The sequence below is a fragment of the Pseudorca crassidens genome, chromosome 17 (assembly GCF_039906515.1).
Source record: "Pseudorca crassidens isolate mPseCra1 chromosome 17, mPseCra1.hap1, whole genome shotgun sequence".
In the NCBI taxonomy this organism is placed as follows: Eukaryota; Metazoa; Chordata; class Mammalia; order Artiodactyla; family Delphinidae; genus Pseudorca; species Pseudorca crassidens.
Genome location: NC_090312.1, coordinates 10744279 through 10760317, shown reverse-complemented (window position 1 = coordinate 10760317; position 16039 = coordinate 10744279). Strand labels below are relative to the sequence as shown.

Sequence of the window (16039 nt, the reverse complement as noted above, 5' to 3'; positions counted from 1 at the left end):
TTATTCCACTGAGGGAATGTGATATTTTTGCCTCCTGCTGTTAACTAAGGGCTGCTATTTCCAGTCCTGGGCTGGAACAGACATTAGTGAGCCAGGCAGGAGGTCACAGACAGTATTTGAGAAGAAAAGGCAGCATGATAATTCCCCACTCTGATGGGTCTGCGGAATCTAAAAGCAATATATTTTGTGATACAAGAAAATTTCAGGGAAGAAGGAATGTTCTTGCCTAGGAGAACTTGTTGAAGGAAAATTTCAAAATAACTGGATTTAAAAGAAAAAATATGATCTTTGAGATGGGTAGATTAGTAAACTAGACTCTCTCTAGGGTCCGCTCTTAACTTAGATAACTCACTGAATAGCTGCAGTACTGGAGTGGAGGCCAATGTTATGTAATACTAGCTAACATTATTTGAGCTATTTCATGTTTCAGGAAATATTTTAGATAGAGTCTCTCTTCTAATCCTTGGAATAAGGCTATGTGGTAGGTATCGTTATTATCCTCATTTTACAGAGAAGAACACTGGGGCTTGGAGAGGTTAATAAGCTGCCCACAAGCAAATAGCTAACAAGTGAGGATTTCTAATTCAGGCCTGACTGACTCATAGCGCATGCTCTTAACCACTGCGTAGTGGGGAATAGAGATCCAGGCTGCAGGGACAGCAGAGCTGGGTATACATTTAGGGCTTTCCCTTTTCTTACAGGCTGCGTGATTAAAAATGACTGAGCCTCAATTCCCTCAGCAGTAGACTGTAGATAACACATTCCTTGCAAGGTGGTTTTGAGAATTGGAGACCATAAGTGTAGGGGTTTAATCCATAGCGTCACTTCTTTGTGACACCACTAGGTTAGACAGTGGAAGTTCCTGGGATCTGGGGTGGGAGGTTGTTGAAGAGGCTCTAGGCAGAGAACACCCACCTGTCTGCTGATGCCCAAGAAGCAGGCTGTGAGCTTCTTACCTTTCACATACTCTTTCTTCCCCAACATTTGCAAAGAGGAGGTCATGAATTTGGCGCTTGGTGCTAATTTCAAGGTGCTGCCTGAGCCTTCATGAAAAGTGCTACACTCAGAAGTATTTTTTTCTTATACCCATGAAACTCTCACCACAATCAAGATAATGAACATATTCATCATCCCTAAGAGTTTCCATATACCCCTCTGTAATCCCTCCTTCCAGCCCCTCCCTCATGTCCCCAGGCAACCACTAATATCCTTTTGGTCACTGCAGATTAGTTTTTATATTCTAGAATTTTATATGGGTGGAATAATACAGTAGGTACTACTTTTTCCCAGCTTTTTCATTCAGCATAAATGATTTTGAGATTCATCTATGTTGTTGCTTGTATGATATCAATAGTTTATTCCTTTGAACTGCTGGTTAGTATTTCTTTGTATGGATGTACCAAAGATTTTCTTTTTTACATCTTTATTGAAGTATAATTGCTTTATACTAACAATGTTGTGTTAGTTGCTGCTGTATAACAAAGTGAATCGGCTATATGTATACATATATCCCCATATCCCCTCCTTGAGCCTCCCTCCCACCCTCCCTATCCCACCCCTCTAGGTGGTCACAAAGCACCGAGCTGATCTCCCTGTGCTATGCTGCTGCTTTGAATGTACCAAAGATTTTCAATCCATTAACCTATTAATGGACTTTTGGGTTGTCTCCATTTTTTGTTGTTGTTGTTGTTATTACAAATAAAGCTGCCAAGAACACTTGTATACATGTCTTTATATGGACATACTTTCATTTCTTTTGGGTAAATAACTAGATGATCGTATGGTAGGTACACATTTAACTTTTTAAAAACTGCCAAAATGTTTGCATCAGGAGTGTTTTAATGCTTTTCTCAATAGGTTTTGTACATTCTTTTTAAGTTTATTCTCAAATGTTTATTCTTCTTTGTTGCTTTTATAACAAAATATGTGGTTTTCTCTACCATTTTACATTGTAACTAGTTATTGTTTGTACACATGAAGGCTATTAATTTCTGTAGGTTACTTTTATAACCTTCTACAGTATTGTATTCCTTTACTTGTTTGAGTTAGTTTTATCATTGAGTTATATTACCTGAAAATAGAGACTTTACATATTCTTTATAAATTCTCATGCCTTTAGTTGATTTTCCTTATCAAATTGCATTGGCTACTACTTCCAGTACAATGTTGAATAGTAGAGGAGATAATGAACATGCTTTCCTCGTTCTTGACCTTAGTGGAAAAGCCCCTAGTGTTTTCCCACTAAGGGAGATGTTCAAAAAGTATTCTGCAGTTCTTATTTTCTTAAATGGTTAAGTTGGAAATGCATATTGAATTTTGATGCTTTTCAGGCATCTCTGGAGATAATCACATTTTTCATTTGATCTATTAATTTTTCGGACTATATTAATATAATTCCTATTATGAAATCAACTGCATTCTTGGCATAAATGCCATTTGGTCATTTGCCTTCATTTATGAAGAATTTTGGGGGCGGGATAGGGACTGGGTATGAGAATTTTTATTGGTTGTTATTTTATTTCAGCACTTTAGAAATTTTATTCCATTGACTTGCGTCTATAATTTCTGTTGAAAAGTCAGTTATCAAACTTGTTGCTATTACTTTGAACGTAAGGTATCTTTTTTTATCTGGATGCTTTTAAGACTTTTCCTTTGATTTTTAGCAGTTTTACTACGATATGCTTAGATGTAGTTTTCTTTATATTTAGCCCATATATGGGTTAAAAATTTCTTTATTCTGTAGCTTGATATCTTCCAGTAGTTTTAGAAACTTTTCAGTCAAATAAATATTTGAAATTTTGCCTTTTCCTCTTTTCATTTTTGGGATTTCAATTACACATATATTAGATGTTTTCAGTATGTCCCAAATGCCTCTTAGGATTTTTTCTGTATTTTCTACCATAATTGTGTGTGTGTGTGTGTGTTCTTTAATTTGAATATTTTTAGTACTCTGAGTCACAAATCTGCACTTTAGCTGCTTCTAATGTGCTATTAAAGACATTTACTGTATCCTCCTTTGTTCTCTTTTAAAAATTTTCTAGAATTCCCATTTGATGCTTTTAAAAAGGGATGTCAATTTTCTGATAATCTATTCCACCTTCCCATCTACTTCCTTGAATAGATAACTTTAATCTTGATGATAGTAAAGTCTGCATCTGATAACCCCAATATGCAGATAACCTGGAGATTCACTTCTGTCATTTCCGCCCCCTCTTGGGTTTTGTTCACTTTTTTCTACTTCCTGGCGTGCCTATACATTTTATACGTTTTTGATTGAATGTCTAAAAAAATGTAGGGGCTCTTGGTGAAGTGGTCTTTCTCCAGATAGGATTTAATTTTCTTTAGGCAGACGAGTATGAACACATCACCTTGGTTCCATGTGAGACTGGATTTTGGGCTGTTAGGGCTGATCTATTTCAGGTTTGTTCTTCAATTTTAATTGAAATAGAGTTGGCATACAATATTATTATGTGAGTTTCAGGTGTACTACATAATGATTTGACATTTGCATACATTATGAAATGATCATGAGAAGTTTAGTAACCATCTGTTTCCATACAAAGTTGTTACAATATTATTGACCATATTTCTTATGCTGAATATTATATACCTGTGACTTATTTATTATATAACAGGATGTTTGTACCTCTTAATTCCCTACACATATTTCACCCATCCCCCTGACAACCACCCATTTATTCTTTGTACCTGTGAGTCTGTTTTTGTTTTGTTTTGTTTTTTAGGTTCCACATATAAGTGAGATCATGAGTTGTTTTCTCTGATTTATTTCACTTAGCATAATACCCTCTAGATCCATCCATGTTGTTAGCAATGGGAAGATATTTTTAATGGCTGAGTAGTATTCCATTGTCTGTAGATACCACATCTTCTTTATCCATTCGTCTATTGATGGACACTTAGGTTGCTTCCGTATCTTGGCTATTGTAAATAATTGGCTATTGTAAATTATTGTAAATAATGCTGTGGTGAACGTTGGAGTGCATGTATCTTTTCAAATTAGTGTTTTTGTTTTCTTTGGGTAAATAGCCAGTAGTGAAATTTCTGGATCATATGGCAGTTCTATTTTTAATTTTTTGAGGAACCTCCATACTGTCTACCGTAGTGGCTGCACCAGTTTACATTCCCACCATCAGTGCACGAGGGTTCCCTTTTCTCCACACCCTCTCCAGCATTTATTGTTTGTAGATTTTTTGATGTGGCCATTCTGACTGGTGTGAGATGATATCTCATTGTAGTTTTGATTTGCATTTCTCTAATGATTAGTGATGTTGAGCATCTTTTCATGTGAATTGCTTTGATTTTTGAATCAGGTACAGTGTAAACCCTCAAATTCTCTGTACTAATCATTGCTACTGTTAGGCAGTGAATACAAAAGACGTTACATAGTCAAAACTACTGAATCTTGGTGGCTTTGAATTCCCTCCTGCATCATTGCTCTATGAAGCCCAGTTCATAGCACCTATCATAACACCTCACGCACAGTAGATGCTTAGAAATGCTCGATTAACCATCCAAAAGGATGCAGTTATACCCCTTTATTTTGCAGGGATGTCCAGAAATTAACTTTGTCAGTCGTTTGGGGGTATCACTTTTTTTTTCTTTTTCTGAAATTCTCTCACATCCAGAGACCTCTATCAGAGCACTGGCATGAGGCCTTTGATTTTTAATTCCATGTGTTTAGTCAGAGAGCCGAGGAGGGGGAAGAAATAGCAGAAGCTATTGTTCTTGGCTATCCAGGGTCACAGTGGCACCTTTGTAAGCCTGAGAACTCAATTCCATCAGTGCATCCAGGTGGAACCAGTCGCAGGGCCTGCTGCCTGCCACCTGAACTGCCAAGGGCCTGATGAATGGACTGACGTTCCAAGTTAATAAATTCCTCTGTGACATTTACATGACTTGAGCACCGGAACAGCGAGTGTTCATAGAACACTTCCTCTAGGGAGAAATGTCACCTACAGAGAGCAAACCACTGATCTGAAGGATGTTTAGGGAGCACAGAATTGTACATAGAGAGGTTCTTTATAAAGGCGATGTGCACTGGGGCATTGGAAAATGTATTTCCTTTCCTGATTTAGAGACATTTTTGTTCATTTATTTATTCATTCCATATCTCTTGAACCTGCCCTGTGTTGGGAACTGGCAATACCGGAATGAATATATTTCCATCTCTGTTCTTAAGAGCGTTTCAGTTTAGTGGAGAAGATGGAGAAAGAGAAAACTAGCACATTCGGATCACCTTTATCCTAAGATGCTATTGACCTTAAGCTGCACTGTTAACTGAGTTATAGTTTATGAGGACAAAAGAAATACTATACAGTAAGTCCCCTACATACGAACAAGTTCCTTTCCAAGAGTGCGTTCATAAGTCTAATTTGTTCGTAAGTCCAACAAAGTTAGCCTAGGTACCCAACTAACACAATCGGCTACACTGTACCAGCTACATCACCACTGCTTTTATGCTCGATTCCGGACATCCTGGGCTTGAAATAAAGATACTATACTACTGTACTCTATACAGTACTGTACCGTGAAGTACACAAAAGCACAACCACTTGTAGAGGATGCATGCACGTGACAGTGTACACCAGATACGTGAACTAACTTACGTGATTGGACATGAGAATGCATGATCGCATCTTTGAAAGTTCGCAGCTTGGAAGGTTTGTGTATAGGGGACTTACTGAAATGTACAAGTGGTTTTAAGACACATCTCAACTTCACAAATATTTCAGTATGGAAGAATATGTGCATCTTACTTTTGAGGACATGGGGTTCTTACCTTAGCATGTGACATGTGCTGAGATGGAAGTATGAACCCCATTCAGGAAGACAGGAGGGGACCCCGCCCTAGAAATGTGCCCCCCATTAACACCTGGGGTGATACCATAGGGTGGCCATTGACATTTGTGCTTCGGTGATCTCTCTCTAAAGACCTGGGACTCTCCTCGGGAAGCAGAGCATTCTCTCTGAGGACAATGCTGGGGGGACACAGACAAACACTTCCCCTCTGGGGCCTCTTTCTAACATCCAGAATCTAACTTCAGAAGCAGGCCAGGGCATAATTTGAAAGGTCACCTCAGCTTGTTGCAAGGCAGAGCAGGCAGCTCTCTCTGTGTAAGTATTGGAATCTCTGCCTTGACACTAGCTCTGGGAACTTGAGCAAATAAAAGGACGAAGATGGCTACCCCCGAGGTCTGCTGGGACAGCGTATGACAGAAGTGTGCAGAGCGTTGTGTGTACTTTAAGCCTCAATAAATGGTTTTCCTGTGACCTCCCTATGCTGTGTTCTTCTCACTGGGCTGGGTTCTCTTATTAGTTTTTTGCAGATAAGCCGCCAGAAGATCCTCCTCCTTCTGCTTGGAGTTACTTGCAGTGCTTTGGAAGCAGGACATGGATCCCAGGGAAATACACCGTGCTGAAAACACTCTGTTCAAGTCTGGCCCTCGACACTACCCTCCACATTCCAACAGCCACGTTGGCTCACCAGGAAGAGAAGCTGGAGGTGTTCTGACTGACTCAGTGCTGAAATCAGGCTAGCAGAGACAGTGATTAGAGAGAGAGCCCCTTTCTTTGGTGCTCTTGGGAGCACAGCAGCTGTGCTCACTAAGAAAGGTAGAAATCAAAGAATCTTAGAATCCTCGGGGTGGAGGGGACATTAAGGAGCCTCAGTTCAGACCTCCATTCCGTGAAGGAAGCTGGCCAGAAGGTTGCCAGCTGTTTGGATGAGAACTCCCTGCTCATAAAGGCAGCCCAGTCCACGGCTTAGTTGGGTCCTGATTAGAATCTCTCAAGGCTGCACTTAACATTCCTTTTTGGAGCTTGGGGTTTATTTTAGTCAATTCAGGTGCTGTAACAACATACCATAGACTGGGTGGCTTAATAACAACAGAAATTGATTTCTCACAGTTCTGGAGGCTGGAAGGTCCAATATCAAGGTGCCAGCAGATTCAGTGTCTCATGAGATCCCTCCTCCTGGTTCATAGATGCTGTATTACCGCTATGTCCTCACATGGTGAAAGGGGTGAGGGAGCTCTCTGAGGTCTCTTTTATAAGGGCACGAATCCCATTCATGAGGGCTCCACGCTCATGAACTAATTACCTCCTAAAGGCTCCAACCCCAATACCATACCATTGGGGATTAAGATTATAACATGTGAATTTGGGGGTGGGGCATTGCACGATCCTCTCCCAAGATCATGTGCTTATTGGCTGAATCCAGTTCCTTGAAGTTGTAAGGCTGAAGTCCCTGCTTTCCTGCTGTCTGTCAGCCTGGGGCTGATCTCAGGTCCTAGAAGCCACTACAATTTCTTGCCATGTGACCCTCTCACAACATGGCAGCTCATTTCTTGAAACCCAGCAGGGGCAATTCTTGATCCAGTCTGCTAAGATGGAGTCTTATATAATGTAATATGATCGTGGAGTGACTATCCCATCACCCTTGCCATATTCTCTTGGCTATATGCAGGTCACAGATTCCACTTGTACTCAAGAAGAGGGGGTTATACTAAGACACGACTAATTGAGGGTCACCTTAATGTGTGTCTGCCACACAGATACGTGATTAAGGTTTACATTTTTTTTTTAATAAGAAAGACTTTGGTATATCATATTCCAAAACAAAATCTTTTGGGTAGCACTGAGTTTCAAACATCAGAGTTAACAAATTTTAATTTCAGCAGGGCTAAGGAGCTTTAAGGTAGAAGTCATAGTTATAAGTCATAGATATAGGATATAGATGGAGAAGTCAGAGGTATAAGACGTAAGAGTTCAGAACAAGTAAGAGCTGAGATTGATGGGCAAGTAGAAGAGGATGGTGATTTGGATTTTCTCAAATAGCTGTTCAGGTTCCTGACTGTATCAGTTATCCGCTGATGTATAACAAACTTCCCCAAACTTTGTGACCTAAGGTAGCCACCAATTACTATTGCTCCTGACTCTATGCTTCAGCTGGGTCGTTCTGGTTTCAGCAGTCTTCCTCATCTGCCCGCCATCAGCTGAAGGTCACTAGGTGGAGGTTGGCTGGTGTTCCTTGGTTTTCTTCCACATGGTCTCCCATCCTCCAGCAGGCTAGCCTGGGCTTGCTCACGTAGCAGTCACGGGTTTCCCAAGGGAGAGCACAGGTGTGCAAGGGCTCCTGAGGTCTTGATTTGGAACTGGTAACCCATTGCTCTCACCACATTCCATTGGCCTGAGCAGGTCATGAGGCTGGTCCAGATAAAAAGCACCAGTGAAACAGGTTCCCTTCTTCTGATGGGAAGAGCCTCAAAGTGATGCCGGAAAGTGGCCAGATTCAGGGAGGAGTGAAGAACTGGGCTGGCTATTTTTGCAGTTGACTACGATGACTCACGCATATGTGTGTGGTTGAAGTTGGCTGTCTATGTAGGGAACATGGGGCAGGAAGAAAAGCTAGATAATTGAAAAAAATTAAGGTTGTACAACACCTCATTAAATAAAAGTTAATTTGCTGAAAGTGTTATCAATGCTTCTCCTACAGTCTTCTCTAAATCCCTGGAACCAATCTGGGAAGGACAGAGAGACATACAGTCAGGTTTCACCCACCCAAGCTTGCATGATGGCCTTTACAGGATGCCTGTGATGAGGGGATTAGCCTCCAGGACACAGGTGCTCATCGAAGTCTGGGGACTAGTACAGGCTGGTGGGGAGATGAGAAACTCTTTTAAGTAGTCAGCAAGTTGAGACAGCAGGGCAGGAGAGGACCCAGAGATTCAAACTCAGGGTTGGAAACTAGATAATTAGGTAAGATGACGTTTGAATAGGTCAAAGTCTGGATTCTTGTAAACACCAAGTAACCACCATATTGTTTTTCCTATATGTGACCTGTAGCATTTTGCTGTGCTGGGGACACCTGCTAAGGTTCCAGTGTGATCCTAAATAATAACTTGGCATCTCAGGACTTTGAAAAGGCATATTAAGTTCTTAATATAGTGCCTGGCCCATAGCTCTCAACAAATGATTGCCATTATGCTATTATTACTATTTTTGTTTAGCTACAATTTTGCATATTGAATTTTTTGGTTTTCACCCCTCTCTTTATCAAGATGCTCTGTCCCCGTGAGCACTGCTGTCAGTCAGGTGAGTGGGAACCCAGCTTGAGGAAACAGCTGGGAGGGGGTGGAATGGAGGTGGCGGAATAGGAACACATTCTGTATCCTTCCTAAGAATGGCTCTCATGGGAGAAAATTACTAATCACTGCCATTCTTCTGCATCTGGTGTTAATTATTCCAGGTAAAGGACACTAAAAATGGAGTGTTAAGTTCTTAATTTAGAGTATTTGGGTGTGGGGGGGTTGGAGTTATTCATTTTATTAGTCACTATCCAAGGCTTTGGAAAGAGAAGTTCTGATGTTGAAGGAAATATAGATCACTTGGGTTATGAGGCTTTTCTTTTGAATACCCTTGCCCTGGACTTAGAAACAGGTGGGCCCTTGCAGGTTTTTAGGTGTTTGGTGTGCTCTAATATGAGAGAGGAATGAGGGTAAGTAACCAAGATGAACTTCATACTCACACGGACTATTGCAGTCGCCTTCTAATCAGTCTCCTGCTTCCACTCTATTCCCCTCCAACCCTTTCTCCGTATGGTTGCCAGAGTGGTTCTCTTAAAATCAGATGTTGACATTTCATCAAAAGCAGATTTCCATTACACTGGGTGAAATCTCATTTCTTACTTAGGACTTCAGAGCATGGTCTTGTACTCACATCTTCAAATGCATCTCTTGTCTCCTCTTTGTTGACTAAGCTCCAGCCATATTGGTTTCCTTTTAGCTTGTTTCTGCACCTGCAATGCTTCCTCTCATAATTCCCTCCTTCTTATCCTTTGGGTCTCAGCCTAAATCATCTTCCTACAGAGGTTTTCCCTAATCACCATTTTAAAAGCAGAACCTCCTTAAGACATAAGAACTTTTGTTCTTTTCAATTCCTTGATTAGTGACTCATAACATGAACAGCCCTACCCCCCCCCCAAACGCTTTAAATTTCCCCAGCTGGTCGTTTTTCTCTCCTAAATAGACAGTAGTGATATCAATGGATAATTATTTTATTTGTTAAATTGTGCAGTGCCTTTCTATCCCCCTCTCCTGTGGCCAGAGCTTCCTATCATGAACCGGGTTCTGCCACGCCCATCCAGTCCTAAGGTTGAGCAGGCCCAGGAAGAATCATCACACAGTGAGGGTGGGATCAGGCTTGAGCAAGTTCAGGGAGCAGAAGTAAGTTACGTAAAGCCTGTGTCATCTACCACTGACGCTGTCAAGTGGAACCCAGGTCCGTGCTGATGCTATGCAGGATTTTGTGTTAGTGACTCATTTCCTTTGTAAACTCTCAGATTGTGATGCTGTCCTGCATCTTCTGGATGAGAAAGGCACATATCCAGAGAGATGCGATTCCATCGTAAGCGTCAGCATAGTACTTGGCAAATAGAAATCACTTCGTAAATCTTAGCTACACGGATACTTTCTCCATCACATGTAACTATCAAAATGGCCCCCTGCCCTGGAGCAGGTAGAATTGACTGACTCTATCTGTCCTCCCTGTCGGTGGTTGTTAATACATTTTTCTGCTGAGATTTTCCGACAGACGATGCCAGATAACATAATGGCGGAGTCGATGGTTTAAAATTGCCCACTGTATTTCCAACGTAAGAAACAGAGCACTCCTGCATGAAAAGGAGCCCGCGGTGTGGATCTCTTCTTCTTTTGTCTGCTCCAGAGTCACTACTGATGGGCTGCAGCCTGGATGTGGTTGACCAGTTGTGGAATGATAGAAAGATAAGATCTTGTAAAGGGGATTTGTGGTTGTTAAATTAATTGAAAGACTTCAGGATCTACAAATTCATATTCAGAGTCCAAACTATTTGGAAAATATATGAAAATCAGTGAAAAATTCTGGACTATTTTCTTTGTGTGTTTGACTTTGGACATGGTTGGGGTGCTTTTGTGAAGAACTAACAAGGAGAGAGTCAGTGACTTGAGAGGACTGACCCAGAGTCTCTATCTCTGTACCTGTTGGACTGACTTTTAGCTTTATTTCTGGTCCCATGGAGAAGAATATTGATCATGTCTAAGAATATACAACACTAAATCAATGCTTTGTTAGTTCTTATTTAGTTAGTTTGTTAGTTCTATAGTTTCCCTATAGAAACAGGGAGCATTAGGGTTGGAAGAGAGTATCCTGGCCAGCACTCCTAATTTGGCAGTTAGGGAAATGCAGGTCCAGAGAGGTTAGATGGTGGCCCAAATCCTAGGGGCAAGTTAGCAGAGGAATTGGGATTCCAAATAGGACTCTGGTCTCATCTTGTCACTTACTTCCTGTTGCACCAATGAAATGAACCTACTAGCTACTGTTCTTACTATATCCTGGAGGAACAAAAGCAGAGACTGGCAGAGACTAAATGAAAGGAAGCGGTGATGTGGGACTTCTACCCAGCACGTCACATCCCCACTCTTTTCACACTTGCACACTACTTCGCGGTGGATGCATTGAAGCTTCATTTTTGATGCACAAGCTGTCGGGCCATCTTAGAGGGATGGTCCTTGGCGTGTCTTAATTAAGATCCCTTGACGATAATCAAGATAATGTTATTAATAACCATAGCTAATATTTTTGGAATAATGATGAGACAGCTGTCTATAAATTGTACTTTTTAATCCTTCATGACAGCCATAGGAGGCGAACACTGTGATGATTCCATGGACAGGTAAGAAACCGAGGCATAGAGAGGTGAATAAGCTACCCAAGGTCACCCAGAGGGTAAATAATGAAGCTGGGATGTGAGTTCTGTTCTGTTGTCACTGGCTTTTACCAAGGGTTCAACATCACTACTTGCACCCAATCAGGAGCTAAAGGGAACCCGTAGGACACCTTGGGTCCCTAATGCCTTGTGCAATAATGGCCACCCCAAACACAAATGTGAACAGAAACATACACCCCCATATGCAGTATGGCGTTAAGGGGTCCTTTACCTGCTCTGCCATCTCTTGCTTTCTTACTGTTTTTGAAAATGAAAAAATCTGCACTTTTAAGAATAACTAAATGTAATGTGCAATAATTGATTCACTGATAGATTAAACAAAAAAGCAAAAAGAAAACCATAGTTTTAAGACATTATTATTAAGACAGTTAGGGAGATTTAAATGTGGACTGTATATTACCTAACACTATATCCATGTTAAATTTCCTGAGCAGGTTGTTTTGTGATTATGTCCCAGATCTTAGGAGTCAGAACTTAGGGGTAAAGGGCCATGATATCGAATTTGATCAAGTGCTCTTACTGGTAAACCTAGCAGAAGGGTATACAGGCATTCACTGTATTATTATTTCAACTTTTCTGTACAATTGAATTCTGTATAATGAAAAATTGAAAAAACTCCCACTTTTTATAGTTACCACAAAAGTAAAACATTTTTATTGTGTAAAATTAAAAACTTGGTAAAGAAAAAATTGAAGAATATAAATATATAATCCTACAACCGAAAGCACTGGTTTTAAAAAATCTAAACTGCTATGCACAGATAGAAATAGACACTACATCGTCATCCTGTAATACATTGTGGACATGTGCATACATGACTCAAACAAAAGTTTCATAAAATTATAGCTGTCTTTGCTATGTTCACTGCCTTTTATACGTCCGTCCAATTTCTTTTTTCTTTTCGCCACGCTACGCGGCATGCAGGATCTTAGTTCCCTGACCAGGGATCGAACCGGTGCCCCCTGCAGTGGAAACACGGAGTCCTAACCACTGGACCACGAGGAAATTCCCTCCATTCAATTTCTTAAAAAAATGCTTGCTTGATTTACAAACCCACTAGGCACTGATAGTTTAAAACACATGACCTAGAATAAGTTGCTGTTAGGTGATAGGAGTCCTGGACCCAGGGTCACCCTCCACAATCTTCCACTCCTGGTTCTATTATTTGAGGTCTTCCTGGGCATCCCAGGATAATACAGGACAGAAAACAGTCTGCTTTGCAAGATCTTGGGGTATTTTCCTGACTTCATGATTCCCAGAGGCAGTGCATCTCCAGGTGGGCTTGGCTGCCCTCCAGTGTACCAACCTTCACAAAATCTCACGGAAACAAAGTCCCCTCCAGATGGCAACGTCTTCCCTCCCCTCCACTTCCTGCCAGTCTCACCCAAACAACCCACATCTCTTTATAGGTCGATGGCACCTTGGCAGGAGACACCAGGGAAATGAGCCAGCATAATCCATTCTTCAGGTCAGAGGTGTTTGCGGCCATGGATCGAATTTGGTGATTTCCACGGGACTTGGAGAGTCAGAACTTGAAAGCTGGACCAGGGTGTTTCTCATTTCTTAGTGTCCTGGTACTGCTCAGAGCTATACAACATCCTTGAAATATCCAGCATCAAAAGAAGTGGTAGAACATCAAGATTACATAAATGCTACATGGCAAATATGGGAAGGATGGCTGAGCCCAGCTCAATACCTAACAGTAGCCCACGCACGGAGGAGGCTAGCCTTCTTCCTGCCCCTCTTTCTGTTTTCCTTCTTTCTTTCTTTCTTCCTCCCTCCCTCCCTCCCTCCTTTCTTTCTTTCTTTCTTTCCTTTCTTTCTTTCTCTTTCTTTTTCTTTCTTTCTTTCTTTCTTTCTTTCTTCTTTCTTTTTCTTTCTTTCTCTTCCTTCCTTCCTTTCAGCAAATAGCTTTGCATCTTTCACTTCTTTCACTGCGACATTCAATGCATTTCAATATAATTACTTGCCTTTTCTGCTAATGGTGTAGGTTTGGGGAGGGTAAAGACTGTGTGAAATTTTTTCCCCCTCTGCATTCTTAAAACTTAGCACAGAGTCAATAGTTATTTGTTAAATGAATGAACGAATGAATCTTGGGTGTAGTGACCCAGCTCCAAGGATATATAAAGAAACACAGGCCATCAGGGAGCTTTTGAAGCGCCGGCCAGTAGAACACAGTGGAGAGAGGTGCAAACTCAACATTCAGGGACTGAAGACCCTCAAGGCCAGTTCATTCCCACTTCATCTGTGGGCCCCGCAGATGTTTGCTCAACAGTGACACTTGGATGGACAGCAGACTCTCAGAAGTAAACATTGGCCATGGTCCTAGCTTTCTCCATCACAGTCCTGACTCTGCTCCAAACTCTGGACTTTTTAAATAGGTGCTGTAAGAATCGGTTCATGCTATGGAATACACTGTGTTGTTAATTGATGGTTAAAATAATAGCACATACACACACAGAGTCCACAGAACTATGAATAACCAATCTATTTGTCTCCTTCAAAGGACCTTGAAGCCTTCTGGTTATGGTGACCTGAAGAAGTGGGCAAATCCTCTTGGCCAAAAGCAGGTGTGACACTGGACAGATTGATCGGATAAGCCATTTCAGGTCCCAGCTGCATGATCCATGTTTCAGATTCCCCTTTCTTCTTCCTCCTTGCCTTCCCCCTTCTCTCTCCCTCTAACCGAACCCCTTCCTTTGACAAGTATTTATTGAGAGCCAGGCCAACCTGGATGGGAAAACCATTAAAACATGATCACACAAGTAAATGTATTATGAACAACTGTGATAACAGCTACAAAGGAAAACTACGTCTGATACCCTTGAGGACCCCAGTCAATCTCCTACTTCACAAAGAACCTGTGTTCAAGTGACATCCTGACTTCTCGGGGATGACTTGTTGGGAAGCCGAAGTTCTCGGGGGGCGTCTGTCAGTGAACTTCGGAGGACGCGTGTCGTGGGTAAGAGGAAACTTTGGAGATAGACTGTTGCACCTATTAGCTTTGTGACCTTGGCTAAGCTTGTCCTCCTCATCTGGGATAAGCCTAAACTGGGCTAATATCATCCACCTAATAGAACTGTGGAGAGGAGAGAAGGAGGTAATTCAGGGAAGTGCTCAGACAAGCGCCTAGAGTGTAGTCAGCACCCAGTAAATGCTGGGTGGACTGGGAGTATCTTAGAGCGCATCACCAAGGAGTGGCGTGGCAGTGGGGTGGCAGGCAGGGGACAACTTAGACAACAGCAGTGGCACTGACTTTCTCAGCAGTGCCCCTGTGATAAGACTCTGCCTACAGACAGTGAACCAGGTGGAATATTCAGAGGCAGGGAGCGTGATGGGCCCAGAGCCAAGGGAGGAAAAGCCATCGAGATGCTGCCGGCCATGCTGGGCTGGGCTACGGGCATGAAGAGCGTCGACAGGGCTTTGCACTTGGTAGGAGGTGAGGACAGAGTTAGCCTGCAGAAAGCCAGCAGTGAGGTGGTGAGACCATGGGGGGTGAACACCTCCTGCCAGAGGAAAATCTGGTCAAAGAATGGTGGTCAGTAGCTTAAGGGGACAGTGGCAATCGGGATGGAGACAGGAGGACACATTTCAGATGGAGATAGTAGGTAATAGGAGGGTCTGTGGAGTTTGGAGACCAGGAGGTCGCCATCAGCATGGTTTTGCTGGTGATACTCTATCAGGGTTGCTGCCTGGGGTATGTGTCGGCGGAAAGGTTAGGAGTCATTACACTGACCATGGAGACTAATTGAAGTTCAAGGACGGGAGGAGGCAGCAAGACCGGGAGAACCTGGAGGGGCCAAAGTGGCCAGCAGACTTAAAGAGCAGGAGAGAGAAAGCTTTAGAGAGCTGCGGGGGGAGGGTGCTGAGGCTTTCTCAGCACAGGAGGGGGCCCTGGAGGGAGTGAAGATTCAACCAGCTGTGTGGCCAGCACGACGCCCACCATGCTAGGTGTTCAATAAGGTTGACAGTGCAATGAACCCTCAGACGGGCTAGGGAACGTGCATCTTGTTATTCCCACTTTGCAGATGATCAGAGACGCTTAGTGTTTTACGTAAGGTCACACAGCCAGACAGTGGGAGGGCCAAGACTCAAATTTGGGGCTCCAGGGTCCTGGCCTGGGACTCTTTCCTTTCAGCACAATGCTGCCCTCTTAGGATTTGTTGTCTGGCCCCCTGACTCTGTCCCCCTGACAGACTATGGGAAGGCAGGAGGGTGCTGTGCAAAGGGATTTTCAGTTCAGATCCTACTTTT

General features: G+C 42.3%; 1 long non-coding RNA gene across 6 annotated transcripts in view; it reads left to right on the top strand.

Moving 5' to 3' along the window:
* LOC137209840 (uncharacterized) overlaps positions 1-16039 on the top strand; it is a 168353-nt gene that overhangs the window by 149330 nt on the left and 2984 nt on the right. For 2 of the 6 annotated variants that reach the window (XR_010936124.1, XR_010936125.1), the window contains one exon: positions 14292-14747. This is a non-coding gene — a long non-coding RNA (uncharacterized lncRNA). The other 4 variants (XR_010936128.1, XR_010936130.1, XR_010936126.1 and 1 more) reach the window with 3 other exon arrangements.